This window comes from Erpetoichthys calabaricus, chromosome 2 (assembly GCF_900747795.2).
Source record: "Erpetoichthys calabaricus chromosome 2, fErpCal1.3, whole genome shotgun sequence".
Taxonomy (NCBI): domain Eukaryota; kingdom Metazoa; phylum Chordata; class Cladistia; order Polypteriformes; family Polypteridae; genus Erpetoichthys; species Erpetoichthys calabaricus.
The window spans coordinates 280,545,718-280,563,785 of NC_041395.2; positions in this window are offsets into that span (position 1 = coordinate 280,545,718).

The window sequence follows — 18,068 nt, forward strand, 5'->3', positions numbered from 1 at the left end:
CTTTTAAGTATGCGAAGCACTGTGCAGCATGTCGCTTCAGGAAGCAGCTTGCACAGAAGGTAGCAACGTGAAGATAATCTTTCAGCATTTTTAGACGAGCGTCCGTATCGTCTAGGTTTGCGAACAGCCCCCCTGCTCAATCCCCCTACGTCAGGATCAGAGAAAGTCAGCGCAAGACAGAGACGGAGAAAAGTAAGTTGGATAGCTTCTCAGCCATCTGCCAATAGCGTCCCTTGTATGAAATCAACTGGGCAAACCAACTGAGGAAGCATGTACCAGAAATTAAAAGATCCATTGTCCGCAGAAATCCGCGAACCAGCAAAAAATCCGCGATATATATTTAAATATGCTTACATATAAAATCCGCGATGGAGTGAAGCCGCGAAAGGCGAAGCGCGATATAGCAAGGGATTACTGTAAATTAAAAGAAAATTATGTTTCATGTTGCGTTAGAGGTATTCATTGCGTTATAAGTTTTTGTTCTGTTTGGCTTTGAAATGAACATGCAAATACTTTTTAAACTTACACTTTTACTGTAAAACTTTATGTAAAAACAATATTTGGAATTAACTTTTCATCAATATCACTTTGAATTTTGATTCCGTGTTTGGAGTTACATCGTGACAATGCAATGTATAACTGCTCATGAGTGAATATTATTTCTTTCTCTTCAATATATAAACAGACTTTTTCGAATATTTGTCCCTGTGATTTTTTAAGTGTCATAGCAAAAGCTATTCTAATGGGAAACTGTAAATGTTTTAATATGAATGGCATATCAAGATCTCCTTTGGTTTCTAATGTTTCCTGCTGAAGATGTACTTCATTACCTTTCTTGTTGCCTGTTAAAATTTTACATATCAGAATTATATGACCAATTTTGAATACAAATAATCTTGTCCTATTGCATAGCCCATCACTCATACATAAATTACGCAATAAAATTACAATACATCCTTCTTTCAACAGTAATTCAGCTGGTGGAAGACCTGACAGTGTTAACGGTTGTAGATATTCAACGGGATATTGTAAGTTGATGTTTTCATCTTCCGCACTGTCACCACCAACTGTTTCAGCATAGTCTGTTGATACGCTTTTAACCAATTTGCCATGTGGCCAATTGACAATTTTCGTGTAAACTCATCGTTTCTCTGTGCTAGGATTGCTCGTGTACTCATTTCTTCTGTTGATAACCCTTCGGGATGAAATTCTTCATTAATATTTACCCATAATAAGTCTTCTTTTATTGGGAACTTAAAGTGAGGAAAACGTAAAAATTCATAAATGCTGAGAGCGCAGGAACTATGTCTGACAAAAGCATTCTCACGAATGAGAGGTGAGAGGACTGTGGGCATGGGCCGTTAACCGTAAATGGTTGAGAGAAGGGCGGGACTTGGTTAAATCTCTTGGCAATAGTCTCGTCTCGCAGTACTTGAAAAATTCTCCTGGAAATAGTCTTGTCTCGTCTCAAAATTTTTTTTATAATAGAGCTATATATATATACGAATTTATGTGACTTTTTATGTCACATTTTTTGTCATTCTTTAAATCTGGCTTATTTTAAAACCTACATATATATGTTTGGTATCATTCTTTTCAGAATTTATTGAAATTTAATGTGATGTTGTTAGATTTTCAGATTCTTATTCCCTTTTTTAAATTATAAACTAAAATATCAAGAACTCACATCCTGCAAGACAAGACTTTGTGCCAAGAAATTTAACCACCCCACAGGGCTGAAAATAAAAGACAAAGAGTAAATGACAAAGACAGCTACTGTGCAGGCTTTTAAATGTTCAAAGTGCCTCTTCACATCGTGAGTGGCAGAAACACAAAATGGCAGTCACGTAGCGCAGGCCAGGGAGGTTGGCGAGCAAATGGAGCAGTGGGTAAGCCCCCTATTATATATATTATATATATACAGTATATTGTCACACACGCGTGTTCAGGAGACAACTAAAGAGCTTGAGTACATGTAATTCTACGCCGGACCAGGGGATGGCGAAGTGCACTAATTCTCCCTCTCGATCTTTTACAGACCATTCTAAGGAAATCCCGCCCGGCTCAGGGGTAGCCAACGATGTCACTTCCGGTTCAGGTCCTGATGACATCGCTTTCTCCACTGGCCTTTAAAGCCACCATCTTGCTTCTTACTATATATATATATATATATATATATATATATATATATATATATATACCGTATTTACTCGTGTACCACGCGCCCTTGTGTAAGACGCGCACCCTAATTTTTACAAAGATAATCACAAAAAAAATTTGCCCCATGTACGACGTGCATTGTGATTGTATAGGAAGAGTTTAGGGCACGTTTTTAGCTAAATGCCCTTCTGTTTTTGTTGCATGATGAAAGAGTGAGCGAGCGAGCGAGAGAGAGAGAGCACGCACGAGCAGACGCGAGAGAGAGAGAGAAAGCACAAGCGTAAGAGCAAGAGAGACAGAGCGACCGTGCACAAACGAGCAAGAGAGAGAGAGAGCAAGCAAGCGTGAGAGAGAGAGAGTGCACACGAACAAGCAAGAAAGAGAGCGAGGGAGAGAGCCCAAGCAGAAGAAGTAAACATTACAGAAAAAAATTTCCTTGTGTAATTTCTTGAGCTTCTAATGCTAATTTTCAGAAAAAAATGTGCGCATGGTACACGGGTAAATACGGTATATATATATATATATATATATATATATATATACACTCAATGGCCACTTTATTAGGTACATCTGTTCAACTGCTTGTTCACACAATTATTTAATCATGTAATCAGCAAATCACATGGCAGCAACTCAGTGCATTTAGGCACATAGACATTTTCAAGACAAGCTGCTGAGGTTCAAACCAAGCATCAGAATGGGGAAGAATGGTAATTTAAGTGACTTCGAATGTGACATGGTTGTTGGTGCCAGACGGGCTGGTCCGAGTATTTCAGAAACTGATGATTTACTGGGATTTTCACACACAACCATTTCTAGAGAATGGTCCATAAAAGGAAAATTATCCAGTGAGTGGCAGTTCTCCAGGCAAAAAGGCCTTGTTGATGCCAGAGGTAAGAGAAGGATGGCCAGACTGGTTTGAGCTAATAGAAAGGCAATCGTAACTCAAATAACCACTCGTCACAACTGAGGAATGCAGGAGATAATCCCTGAATGCACAACATGTTGAACATTAAAGCAGATGGGCTACAAGCAGTAGTAGACCACACTGGCTTCCACTCCTGTCACTTAAGGATAGGCAACTGAGGCTACAATTCGCACAGGCTCACTAAAATTGGACAATAGATGGATGGAAAAACATTGCCTGGTCTGATGAGTCTTGATTTCTGATGCAATATTTAGATGTTAGGTTCAGAATTTGGCATCAAGAACATGAAAGCATGAATCCATCCTGCCTTGTATCAATGGTTCAGGCTGGTGGTGGTGGTGTAATGGTGTGTGGGATATTTTCTTGGCACACTTTTGGCATCTTAGCACCAACCGAGCATCATTTAAATGCCACAGCAACCTGAGCATTGTTGTTGCTCATGGAAGAGCAGCCAACAAATCTGCAGCAACTGTGTGATGCTATCGTGTCAATATGGACCAAAATCGCTGAGGAATGTTTCCAACACCTTGTTGAATGTATGCCACAAAGATTTACGGCAGTTCTGAAAGCAAAATGGAGTCCAACCTACTACTAGCAAGGTGTACCTAATTAAATGTCCAGTGAATATATATATAGTCACATGTGTGCAAATAGGGGACGGTTTAAGGACTCTGGTGCCAGTAATTCTCCAACTCTCCATGGATTGGCTCTCTATGAAACTAACTACTAACTAACTACTGTTCTCCCAGTTCTATGCTCAGCCATATATTTAGGGAACAGGTAATGCTTTTTAAACCCAAGCATGTAGGAGATAGCATCTGCTGTCATGACTGGCACATTGAGACCATCACTCCAGAGCTCCAGCTAGTGACCAGAGTTGCCGCTGTCCTGATCCTTAGCTCCAAATGAAAAGGCCAGACAACCTACATGTCAATTAACCATTCTAAATGGTAGTAGAGAACCACATATACTATAAAGTGACTAAGTGCTGCTACTTATTGGACTGAGAAACTCCTGCTCCATTACCCTTTGTCTTCCACTTCTCATCCATTACATAATTATATTCAAAGTAAGTAACTCTGGGACTCCATCCATGATTAAAAGGCACATCACCCCATTGGGGATAGTCGAATGTTAATGTCAAGGCCTCAAAAGCTGCCACTACTTGTGCACAGTCCCTACCAGAGCTTCTTACAGACCAACATATGCTGTGATGTATGGAAAACTGCCAGCAGCTCTGGTCCTGACTGGGCCCTCAGCCACAGCCTCCATAATAGATCAAAAGAATAAGACACAAATCATGTATTGCAAATGAGGAAGCTGTTACAAGGCCTGCAATAATGTATAATCCTTTATTATATTGCACATCTTGTAAAAGCTACTACAGTAATTACCTGTTAATCTATCGGAATATAAAGAACCCCATTTATGACAAATATTTCTCAGTCTTGAGCCTACATTTGCCCACATAATTTGTCAATTCCTGCGTCTTTGATTTTTTTTTTGTACTAGAATAGTTGTTTTTAATCACAGTTCTCTGCATGCATTAAGGAAAAATGCCTGTTTAGTGTATAGGTATGACAATGTCCAAAATCAATCTCTATTTTTGATTACATTACTCTAAGGCTGGTAAAAGAAGTAATTAAACTCTAAACTAAGGTCAACCTGGTAGTGGTCTTGCAATGGATGTGAACCTGCAGACTTTTGTGTTGACAGAAGAGATGCACATCGAGAAGTGGTAATAAACATCTTTCTAATGTTTGATGATTACATCCTGAGCTGGTCAGCCCATTAGGTGACATTTGAGGGTGGCATTTATGAAAGGGGGCGGCACGGTGGCGCAGTGGGTAGCGCTGCTGCCTCGCAGTTGGGAGATCTGGGGACCTGGGTTCGATTCCCGGGTCCTCCCTGCGTGGAGTTTGCATGTTCTCCCCGTGTCTGCGTGGGTTTCCTCCGGGCGCTCCGGTTTCCTCCCACAGTCCAAAGACATGCAGGTTAGGTGGATTGGCGATTCTAAATTGGCCCGTGGGTGTGTTTGTGTGTGTCCTGCGGTGGGTTGGCACCCTGCCCAGGATTGTTTCCTGCCTTGTGCCCTGTGTTGGCTGGGATTGGCTCCAGCAGACCCCCGTGACCCTGTTCGGATTCAGCGGGTTGGAAAATGGATGGATGGATGGATGGATTTATGAAAGGTAAAGTACTGCAGACACCAAGGGGGACCACCACTTATGTACACAAAGGGGTGCAGTTTGTGTTTCTTAAAGCGCATACACCCTGCACTCCGATGGGGAAGGTCATCAAACTATGAGTATGATGAGTGGGTGCTGTTTATGAAAAGTACGTACGCTTTTTAACATCTGTGGTATATGGAATGAGGAGTGCCTTTTGTGCTTTTGAAGTCTAATAATTCAGACTATCCACCATTGACAAGGAGAGACAATATCTGTGAACCCTGCTTAAGGCACCAAATGGGCTTCGACTGGCACTGATTACATCCATCTACCTTTTAACAAACCCACTGACAGGAGGAGCAGACCTGTGTAGGCCAAAATCTGCCCCTGCAACATACAGCAGCATAAGGCAGAAGCTTTTTCTACAAAGAACACTTGTTTGCAGTGTCTACGCATGTACATACCCACAATCACTCATGTGGGGCCAAATAACAAATATGTCTTTGGGATCTGAGAATTAGTCAATAAATGCAAAATTAAATGCCAAAAAGCCGCAATCCATTACAACGAAAAACACTTTAGCAGCCTCAACACCAGGTCCCAGATTCACTCTAAAAAAAGGAAAACATACAATTGTTAAAGAGAAGTGCTAAGGAAGTCTAAAGCCCTTCCAAAGACCTTCAGGAAGCAGTGTTAATTCTATAGGGTATATATAGTATGTTTGTCAACAGCACTTATCATTTCTAGAACCTTGGCAGAGCTTCTTTGTGGCTGGCTGATGGTTCCTCTCCTCCTCTTTTTTAGATATGTAAATTACCACATGCAGCAGATACACAGGCGGAAGGTTACAATTTGGTGTAATTATATGGTTCGGGTTAGTGCCTTCTTCAGTATAATGTAAAGATAGAAACTGGGTGAAACAGATGAGCAAATTGTGATGTCAGATGTCCCTTAAAGTAAGATAATCTACTGTTTTCCTCTAGTCACAACCTGCTATGGCAATAAACATGCTTGATATTTCCAGTAATAGTGTTATTCCTTATTAGCTAAACTTTTCATTCTAATGACATATGTCAATATCACGGTTACTAGTTGTGGGCAGTTGTTTCACCACACTGACCACCTCACTGTTAAGTTAATTGGTCAGGAAGAACCTCAGCAGAACAGTGATTCCTAAATGCTTTCACAGTAGAACCCTATCTGAACAAATTTGCTAATCCCACAATCCTCCTGCATTGTGCAGTGAGTGGTTCCTCCATAATCTTATCAATCCCAGTTACAAGTGTTCCAACCCCCAGCATATTAACCCCATTTACCCCTATTGGGGAATGATACAACATCAAATGTTGCTGAGTAGACCCTTCTAGTTATTAGCAAGTGAGGAATGCCCATGTCTAGTGGCACTCAAATTGACAGTTGTGTCCATTCAGCGAAGTGGAGGATTTTATCCCAGGCATGAGAGTTACTTTTACAAAGTAAAAAGTATACTGTGCCATGCATGTGCACATGGGAAGCAGCTGATAAGTCCTCCAATATCGCTCCGATGCAAGAGGGGGCACTGTCGCTAACCATTTCTCCACATTTCCTCTGCAGCTCCCACCAAATTCTGCTCCCACTTAGGCCTTCACACCCCATTCCACCCCTTTCGGGCTCTGACTTATTTAACCAGACAGCCTACAGCGGGAGGTTGTCACTTTTGGGTAGAATACCACTGCGATGGAGCGCTCGATAACATGTTTTTGTTCCAGTTTGTGCCTTGACACTGTTTTCTTTTGCTATTATTATTGTAACTCAGCCAAGTAGGCTATATTTTGTTATTAAACAGGGCGATCCAGTCTGATAACATGAACCCTTGCGCTCATGACTATAAATTCTTCATTGCTGTATCTCAAATCGTCTATGGATAAGCTTCAGGTGTACCATAATCTTTCAGTCATCTTTATACCCTCCAACACCCAATCATTCAATTTTTTACTGCCTATTGGTAGAATCCCTGTATTTTGTACCAACTTTCTTTCAGGGCTCAGGCTGTCAAACTAAAAGCTAAAATATATAGTTAGCTGCTCATTTGAAGAAACAGCAATGCCAGCCAGAACAGCACACATTACTGCACACATCACCTCCAATCCCCACAGGAGGTGTCCCTCTGGTTGATTGTTTGATCTAAGTAATAGCGTGTTTTACTCTTCATTGGAGTTCACAGGTCTACATTGCTGATTGTGTCATAGCCAGATGTGGGACTGACTGAGAGAGAAGCTCCTTTCAGTGATTTATGAGGGATAGTGGCTGTATCATTACCTCTACAGAATGAAGTACAAGCTCAATGGTATTGATCCCTTCACCCCCACCGGCTATTTCTACAGTATATGAAAGTGGACATGTATTTTATACACAGACACCCCTCCAGTGATGCCCCCCTTTCCCACCCCCATGAATCCAGTAAGGGCCCTTGGTTAATAGCAGGTCAGTAGAAGAGCTTACTTTTAGAACATAAATGCCTGAAGATAAACCCAAGGAGGCTGGCCAATACAAAAATGAATCAGGTGTTTTGTTACAATGGAAGGTAACTGTATTATAGAACAACAAAAAAATATAAAAAAGAGGAGATAAAAAATAAATAATTCACTGGCTCTGCCTATAAATGAGGTAGCACCAGTCTAATGATCCATTTTCCCCCTAGTAAACCACAGTGTTCCCCTCTTGCCTCCTGTCTTCCCATCACACTCATCTGCACAAACTGGCCTTGCCACCTTACACCAGTCAATACCTTGCCACTGACTCCACTGCCAACTCCAAGATCAACTTACGAGGCTGAGGCAGCTTCATACCACCACCCAGAGACAGAGAATAGAACAAAGAAAGGAAACAGAGAGAAGGCAAATGTCAAATCAATGGAAAGGTAGACGGCAGAGAATGAGTTGGGCACCACTGGACTGCTGAACAGTTTGGGGAGAACAGGATGGAGGGCTAGAGAAGCTCTGGGAGATGTGGGACAGAAAAAGCAAAGCTGGTGATACAGCGAGAGGTTGTTCAGGTTCACTGGTCTTTAGTAAACTGTAACTTTTTACAAAATGTAACGTATTATAATAAGTGTCTGTATATTTATTGTAATAAATGATAACAGTGATTAATATTGCATATATTTTTTATGAATTTATGACCTAGACTATACTAGACTTTTTTTACCTTTTTTAACATTTTCTAACCTGCTCGCATTGTTTGTGGCTTTTGGCAGTAGGGTCACTAAACTAGCAAAATAATTATTTTTGATATTTTGGGAGAATTTCTATTTAATTATGACAAACCTATGAATAGGATGATCTGCGAATTATAAGGGCCAACTATATCTATATATGGCTTATGGGTTTCTTTTGGCATGTCAACAAATGATCCAGGCAGTTGTGGCTGAAATCTTGGTTGGTCTATCCGACCGTGGCTTGGTAACAACAGAACCCTAACTTTTCACTTTTTAATCTGAGTTTGAACACAACTGACAGGCATTTTCAAATCTCTGGAAATCTTTTCATATCCTTTTACTGATTTTATACAAATCAACACCCTTTTCTCACAGATCCTTTGACAGTTCATCTGATTTCCCCATGGCTAGGTATCCAGTAAAGTCAGTGCAGCTCTGTATGAACTTAAATGTATTATTTATACACAGACACTTATTACAATCAAAGAGGTTATAGGTGCGGACAATATCCCTTAATTACCCTTAATTTGAACCTATGTGTGTCAACTTGTGTGTATATTATAAGCCCCAAAATTCAAGGGTATGTAAAATTTGGATCAGGCTTTTTTGGGTGATTTCAATTATCATTATCATTTTAAAAGGGCACAAACAATTATGCGATAATAAATTGCTTCACTTGAGTACTCTCCCTACTTAAAAGGAAAGATTTTTGCATGATTACTTATATTTACCAAACAATGGCCAATATTTCACACATTCTTCCAGGGTATGTAAACTTATGAGCACAACAGTGTGTGTATACATATATATATATGTGTGTGTGTGTGTGTGTGTGTGCGTGTGTGTGTGTGTGTGTAATGTATGTCCCTTTAAGAGATGCATATTCTTTCAATTAAATCAGTCTTTAGCAGTGTATTCAAAGTCAACAATCGTTTTGTTCATTTTTTACTTTGACACGCCTGTGTTTTTTAAGCTATGCCAATTTGAGAGTAATACATTGGCCTTGTTTTCTTATTGCCTTCTTTTCAACTTGCCTTTTAGGAAGGCATTCACATTCAGGTTGTACTTGCTCAAGTAGTTTTTTGTTAAAAGTTCTGGTTTAAGGTCACTGTTTAAGTTTAAACTATGCCATTGATTTTTTTAAAATTCCTTTGTGTTGATTCCACATTCATTTTGTGATTCAGTGTGTATTTACTTCATTATTTATGTATTAATTTTAAAATTACACATTTTAATGTTAGATGCGATTAATCATGATTAATTACATAAGTTTATGCAATTAATTATTTTTTTAACCCCAACCCTAATATATATATATATATATATAATAAAAAAAAAATCTTGGAAGGAGATGAGATGTGAATTTCTCAGAGAAACACTTATACGTTTCGCGAGAAACAGATTTAACCATGCCCGGGGGTTGGAAATAAAGGAAAAAGAATAGATGACAAAGTAGAATGTCGTAAACAATTAAAAAATGTTGGCGCGGTACACCTGCAGAGCAGGTTAAAGATAATGGAAATATGAAAATTTGAAAGTCTCAAAAAAAAGGATAGTAGAGTTCGCATTAGCGCAAACAAACGGAAATTATTACTCAGTGAAATAACGGAACAGCGAAAAGAGATTGAATATATTGTTCAGATTTAAACTTTAAGTTGGAGACTTGTAGATCGTTTAATTCGTGTTGCAAGTGAGACTGAAAAGATTCCAAAAATGTTGTTGCGGTATGAAGTTCCATGAGACGGAGACTTTTAACATGAGATTCTTTCAAGTCATGCCCTACTTTCAACTATTTTCCAACAAGACCATGGTCATCTAACCTCAGTTGTGTGAATGCTTTTGATAGACACACTTACTGTGCACTCAGCTCTTATAAATTTTATCAGGACAATAATTTTATACATTCTAGATGACACATCAAGGACAAAGCAAAGAAGAAAGAGCATGGACAAACATTCAAACAAGTAATTTTATTTATTAGAGAGAAAGAAACGATATTCACTCACAGGCAGTTATACGTTGCGTTGTCAAGATGTAAGTCCAAACACGGAATCAAAATTCAATGCGATCTTGAAGAAAAGTTAATTCCAAATATTGTTTTTACTTAAGTTTTAAAGTAAAAGTGAAAATTATGCATATGTAACATTTCCCATGAAAATAACAATCTAGATAAATTGTATATCCGGTAAACCAAACCCGGGGCTGGGCGAGCGAAGCGGGCAGGGGGAAGAGCCCCCTAGTATATATATATATATATATATATATATATATATATACACACACCTCCCTCCAGGAGGTGCTCTTTTGGAGCACTTTTAGCCACAGGCTGTTTGTACTATGGTGTGATAAGAAGTTCCTCTGGGGATCTTTTCTGCCTACTGCTGTCTTTTAGTTTAGTGCTTCCTTCCTGAGGTACTCTTTAGGTTCATTTTGAAATTTATTTATTTAATTTTATATTTTTAACTATTGAGTAATTGTCTGTCCTGTGAGTTTAGTTTTTTTATGTTTCTGCTGCTGTATGCATCTGAATTTCACCTCTGGATTGATAAAGTTTATCTGATCTAATCTAGTACCTGACTTATATATATATATGTATATATAGGTGTGGAGAATTTATACCCTGTATACTTGAAAATTTGCAAAATAAGAATGACATCTTTATAGACAACGATTTTAAAACAGAGCTGACATAGTTAAGCAAAATGGTGGATATATATGTTGTATACAGGAATTATGTCATCAGGAGCTGGGATCTTGGTAGGTGGAAGTATTGTTATTAGGAGGCAGATTCTGTTGAGGGTCTACAGAGGTAAAAGAGGAGACAGTATTTATCTGGACAGCACCACCCCTTAGCTCAGCTGAGAAACATTTATTTTCAAGCCCACAAACTGTCTCCTAATTGCATGTGCATGACTATATATATATATATATATATATATATATATATATATATATGCCAGTTGTTTTACCTGGTCTTATATGTTTACTCCTGTAATGGACTGTTCAACTACCTTAAGATCCCTGAATCTACTGGTGCAAGTGCCAATGGCCTTTTCCAATTTCCTGGAAGGGAGGAGTGACTAACAGGAATGTGCAGGATGGCTGAGGTCTTTAATTATACTGATTGCCCTTCCAAGGAAGTGAGTGTTGTATTTCTGTAGTTCTCTCTTTGGCACATCAGATGCTTCTCCATGTAACATTTTAAAGGACAGAGTTCCCCAGGTTGCTTTTCCTTTTTAGTATCCAGCAGGGGCCAATAAATAACATAATCATCTTTAAGATTGACCTATAACAGACTATGAGACTGTGCTGTTGCCATTAAGCTGGTTTTGTTCCCCTTATACTTTTATACTTTTATAAAGCCCTTTTCCTGTCTGGTTGCTACCTGCCTTAATGTAATCGGGCCAGACGTGCAGTATGTAAGAGTAGTTGGAAAGAGGCACAGAATTTATATTTGAATGACCTAATTGAACCTAAGCTCTTGTTTCCTTAAAAATCAGGACTCTATAAGGCTTTCCTATTAATGCCCGTATGAAATTAAGAGTTTTATACCCAGCAAGGATGCTTAAAGCTTCATGCTGTTGACCTCATGAAGCCAGCTATGAAGTTGGCAGCCATTTGTAGTTAATAATTCAACATTTCCTCAGAGAGCGTGATGCACTCGCCATGGAACTGGCAGACTGTCCTGTTTCCTGATGAGCTCAGAGCATGCTTTTAAATCCCGCTGTGAATGGAGAGCTGTGAAGGATCCTTGGGTTAATTACATGTGAAGAATACACAGCTACGATGCATCATTTATGGAGGCAAGTCATAAATAAATGTCTTCATTCAGGGCAGCAGTCAGGACAAATGTAGACTGGATTTCTCTCTTGGTTTTTTTACACTTGTCTCATTTATCTTCAAAATGAAATTCTGCATATGCTAGAGTGCATTATGTGGCTTATTACAGTATATGGTAAGCAAAGTGGTGCATTTTCTAAATTCCCAAAAGCAAAGCAGAGCTTATAACATTTTACTGCAAGAACCATTATTTTGCTGAAAGGAATAAAATAAAAACTCCCCAAAGCAATTGCATCGAGTCGGAAGAGTAGCTGTGTTGAGTAGCTGGCTTGCTTGCCCTCCTTGGAATTCATTTTCCTCATCCCTTTTGTACATTTTAAGGTTTACAAATCAGAGCAGTCCAGTGTTTAACAATGCTGTCTCACTGATCAAGTCTTATGGGTTTGAATCCTGCATGCAGTAGATGTCCATTGGTACCTTGAAGACCAATAAATATAGTAAATGGCAGGGTTAACAGAAGAACGTAAAATGACAAATAAAAGAATGTATATGGATCTCTCCTACTCCTTTCCCCAGACTTATGCTGGGTTCATGTGATATCTGACTATTCGGAGTTATGAGTTGTGACATTCTCACCTTTCCAGTCCAGTGCGTTCATGTGGCTTTCCCATTGGAATTTTCAGAGAAAGCCAGGATAGCTTTTCATGTGTTGCTTGCTCTGCAAAAAAAAAACTAGGCAATTAAAGATAATCAGTATTTTTTGTGGAAATAAAGAACAAAATAAATGTATTATGTGTGTATCTCACAAATACATTTCAACCAAAAAATACAATTTCTGGCTGACCATGTTGTGTTTTTGATTTTATACAATTGACTAAGATGAAAGGTCAGCAGTACTTCACAACTTGGAGAACTCAGGTAGCTTTGTTTTCATCAAATTGTCCCAACTGTAGCTTCAAGTTCATAGGGCATTTAAGTTGGATTTCCAACTTAGAAATGCATATGCTACTATATATGCAATAGCACATGAACGCAACATTACAATCGCATATTTCACACCCTTCTCTTTCTTCACATGTGTCTTCACCTACCAAACAACACTTGTTATCATTTCCTGTCCAAAGGTCAGCAACCATATTGGGTTTATAGAATTCCCAGAATCACTCTTGTTGTCAAACAGTTCTCCAAATGACTTGTGGCCATCTAGTGGTCAAAGTGCACTTTGCGAGCCAGTCTCTGTCATTTCAATTAAGGAGCCAATCAGTTAGGACTGTGTCCAGTATGTTGCTTATACCTAAATGAGACACCTCCTTCTGGGAGCTCCTCGCTCTTACAGTCCTTGGACTCATAGGGGGAGGAGTCAGTTCACCTCATTGGGCATCTTTTCAGAGCTGTGGGTGGGAAAAGAGACAAGACAGTCAGCAACTGCACTCCCTCTTGGCCAGGTGTGGCAATATTTATCTCTGATGAGCCCTGAAGATGACCCACTGACACTACCTAATCAGTTGAACAGGTGAACCCTGGACATTATTTCTATGATAAACACAAAACCTTAAGATTTTTCAGCTACTTGATATAAATTGTCAATTTTGGTATAAATTTAAGGGAGCCCTCTTACTATTAATATAGGATCTCTGCTGCTCCATGCTGCACTTGCTATGTCTGGACACCATCTCCTTCCCCCTATGCGCTACTGATCACTGATAAAGTGCAACAAAGTGAACCCTATGGAAACACACCAGGTTTTAGTGTCACGCTTCAGTCAACATTTAATCCTGGCTGGGGTTCAAAATCATGTCTTTGGTCTGTCTTCTCTAATTTTATTTCAGTTATTTGTATTAATGTTTATTGTATTTATTATGTACGTTTTTCTGTGTGTATGATGGAAAAGGGGAAGGGCCTTAGTAATGTCCTTTGTGCTTTGTGGATGATCCCACAAGGGGTGGAGCCACCTGCTCATCACCGCCAGGAACAGCCCTCCACCCTATTTAAGGGAGGGCCTCCCATAGTTTCTGGTGGTTCATTGAATGTGCTGGGAGTGGAGTGTTTTCTTGTGCATTTTTGTTTTCGATCTCGCCTCTGGATTTCGTATTGGGGCAGTGTTTATTGATATTTTTGAATCTCTGCTCCATTTTATGACCAGAACTTTTGGCTATTGTATTTGGATTTTGTTTGCCGTGAATCACCTTGCCTATTCAGGCAAATCTATATCCTCAATGGAGCTTTGTGAATTTCAGAGCCTTTTGAAAATAAACCTTTTTATATAAGAAAGATTTGTCTTGACCCTTTGGGTTTCTAGTTGGGGTTTGTGACGGTGTTTTATCCCACACTATTGGGCAACTTTTGAAAGTATTTTGTACCTATGCTTTCAGGACTGATTTATTTCACGACATTTAGTCTGCTTACTAGGACTGTTAATTGTGTCACCGTCTTTGATCTTATGTGGCAGCAGATGAACAGAATCATCCATACAATCTTTATCACTGATTATTTTCACAAAGATTCACAGTTTTCCATATTCATAAAATAAGATGTACATAACCTGGTGCATGAATTGGTTACTCTAAACTGGCCTCATATCTACTGTATGTAATCTTATATTTTCTTATACATTGAATAGCATGACTGCCTCAGGACTCCTGAGCTCCATCGCAGCCCAGTCACTGCTTGCTTTTCACTCCCATGTTTCTACATGAGCTTTTCTCAGGGTACTCAGATGTTCCTTCTGCATCCCAAAGGAAATTTGTGCGTGTTACATTCATTGGCCTGTGGGTGTGTTTGAGTGACTGCACAATAAACTAGACATGTTTCCAAGGGTTTGTGCCTGATGCTGCTTAGTTAATCTTCTGCTCCGGGACTCTGATATGGGTCAAGAGAGGTCCATATTGAATTAATTGATCTATGGAGGACACGCATAGATGTTTAAGCATAGACGCATATTGGAGTTTAAATTAGAGACAATACAGAGAAACACTTGGAGAATCTAATGAGAGTGATGATGTAGTGGAATTCAAAAACTACCAGCATATTATTTTGGCACATTGCTTTTTATACAATAATCATGGCAGTTTTTTAAAGGTGCGGGCTTTAATATGCGTAGTGTTAGTGTCTGAAAGGCCAGGTTTGGTGAATTCACCTGGCTTATAGTGAGCATTAAGGCATAACGTCACACCAGACATGTCCACAGAAGGTCTTTATTCATTTTCACTCTTAACACACTAACACCAGAAGATAGGGAGATTTACAATATTGAATCACTGCATTTCATTTTGTAATCTTCCAGAAAATGTCTGAGATACAGAGAATTATGTTTTCAGGTGAAGAGCGAATATGCATGTACTACTTTTCAATATTCGTGTTTGTCATGGGTTGGAGAGTGCTGACATGTGATATGATAGCAGGACATCCAACTCAGAATTTTATTGTAGTCAATACATCTAACAAAATGACTACCACTACTAAATAACCTAACAAGCTGTGCCCCAGGACTAAAGAGGACGTGCATTTCTACTTGTCAGGCTTTTTCATTTTTAGGAGACAGCCCTCATTTTTAGTAAGCCCTGATCCTACAAAGCCACCGGCCATAGGTGGTGCAGAGGGCAGGCAAGCACAGGTCTTCTTCCTGTTTTTGTCGTTTTACACCCAGTTCTACTATTTTTGAAGCTCTGCTTCTGGATATAATTAGCTCCGATAGAACTGCTCTTTTTTGAGCTTCTTATTCAAATATTCCAGCAGGTTTAACAAAACAGGAAGCTGTCACAAGCTATTGTATATAATTATATCCACATGTTCACATAGCAACACCTTCAGCACTTGATGCCTGAATGACTCCCCATCAATGTCGTCTGTCCAAGTTCAAACAAATGTTCTTGTTTTTGATCATTCTTTTAAAGGTTTTAAAGGGGGCTGGAGCTTTTTAACCCCACCAATACTGACACATCAAGTTACCACAGCTCCAACATGCTGAATTTACACCAACCACTGTGTCACCCCTGAAACCCAAAATGTTTTCATTTTACATGGACCAAGGTTACTAGAATTAAGCCTGCTAAAACCCTGTCAAATAATAAACTGCTTGAAAATTGTATTATTTTTTACTTTGTTCATCATTTTCTTGTCCTGTAGAGGGCCCTGATGACAACATGCTGAGTTGGACAGCCCAGTCTATGCTGTCACCCACCACAAGTGGTTTATTTCTTGTTGATCCCGGGCTATGAGAGCCGAGCCAGGCCTCCAGTGTGTCCTTGATCTCCTCCCTGGTTTTGCCTGCTGCTTGGCTAGACGAAGGTATCCTGAGGGCATCCATCGTTCTAATTCCATAAACCGCATTGTATTTGATTCAGTTTTACTTTGTCCTCAGTAAGTGACAAACAAAGCTGTTGTGATTTACAGACTGAGTGTGCAGGATGTGATTTTTAAATGGATTTGATCCCAGGCCTTATCACCTTTCACAGTGGAGATTTGATTGTTCCCATGTGTGGGTGTGGGATTTCTACACTTCTTTGCTTGCCTCCCACATAATCAAAAATGTACGTAAGGTGAAGTGGTGATTGTAAAACAGTCCTGGAACAGGCAGTATTGCTGTGTGTGGATGAGCCCTGTGATAAACTAGCAACCCACCCATCCTTCCTCAGGCCCATTTCTTCTGAGATAACCTTGAACTACACCTGACTTGCATTGGCAAAAATGAGTTTAGGAAATGCATGCTTATTACTAATATTTGAGGTGTTTCTTTTAGAATTACTATTCTAGGTGGCAATGGTAGTGCTGTGCTTAGTGCTGCCCCACAGCTCCTACACTCTTAAAAATAATGGTGCTTTAGTGGGTTGTATGGTTCCTCGTAGAACTACTGCGTGAAGAAGCACCATTTCATTTTTGGATGGGTTCTTTGTGTATGAAGTTGGATCTTTGTGCTTTGAAAAACTTCCTAATATGTAGAAAAAAAACTGAAATAGTTAATATATGGTACCTAACAGCACACTAAAAGAGTAAGAAAACCAGGACTTAGCCTGTGTTATTATATGCAGCCAGAGTCCTTTTAAAATCACAAGCTACTGGTATTTCACAAATCTGTTACCATCTATTCATGGTAATTTACTGCAGGGAGTCTCTTACTAATCTAAATAAATAGGATCCTTCATGTGGATGGGTCTTGGTTGCCCTGTGGCACTGCTCTGAAGAACCACTCTGGCACCTTTATTTTTAAGACTGTGGACAATGGAATAGAATCCCTGCCTGGTCACTGCCTGTCTGGAATTTGCCCATTCTCCCTGTTTTGTTCCCTGGATTTTCTCCAGGTATTCCAGGCACATCCTCTAAAACTGTGTGTTAGGTTAATTGGTGACTTTAAATGTGAATGAGTGTGGAAATGTAAGCGAGTTTGCCTTTTGAAGGACTGACACCCCGTCCAGCACTGGTTGCAGCCCTACTCTATTGTGAGCTACAACTGGACTACGCCCACCTGAAAATGGATGAAATGATAGATATAACAGTGTTTGATGTGTATGTGTGCCTCTCTGACAACGAAAAAAAAAGGTGACAGTGATGCATCTTCTTTGTCTCGGCTGGTTGTTCCATTTGGTCCTCGTCAATCGCTGAAGCCCTCTAGTCATCTTTTGACTGATGTGAATTTCTTTAACGTATGATAGGGCAGTATCAGTAGGTGAAAAATCAGAGAGCAACTGTTGAAAAAGGCTGACATGGCTTGAAAGCCCAGATGGTTTAAAACCGCTCACTTGTTTTTTCAAATTAGTTTAAATCCAAATATGGGTCAGATATGTGAGCAAGCACACGCCATAAACTTACGGATTAAGCTTTCCTTTTATCTCATTTACAA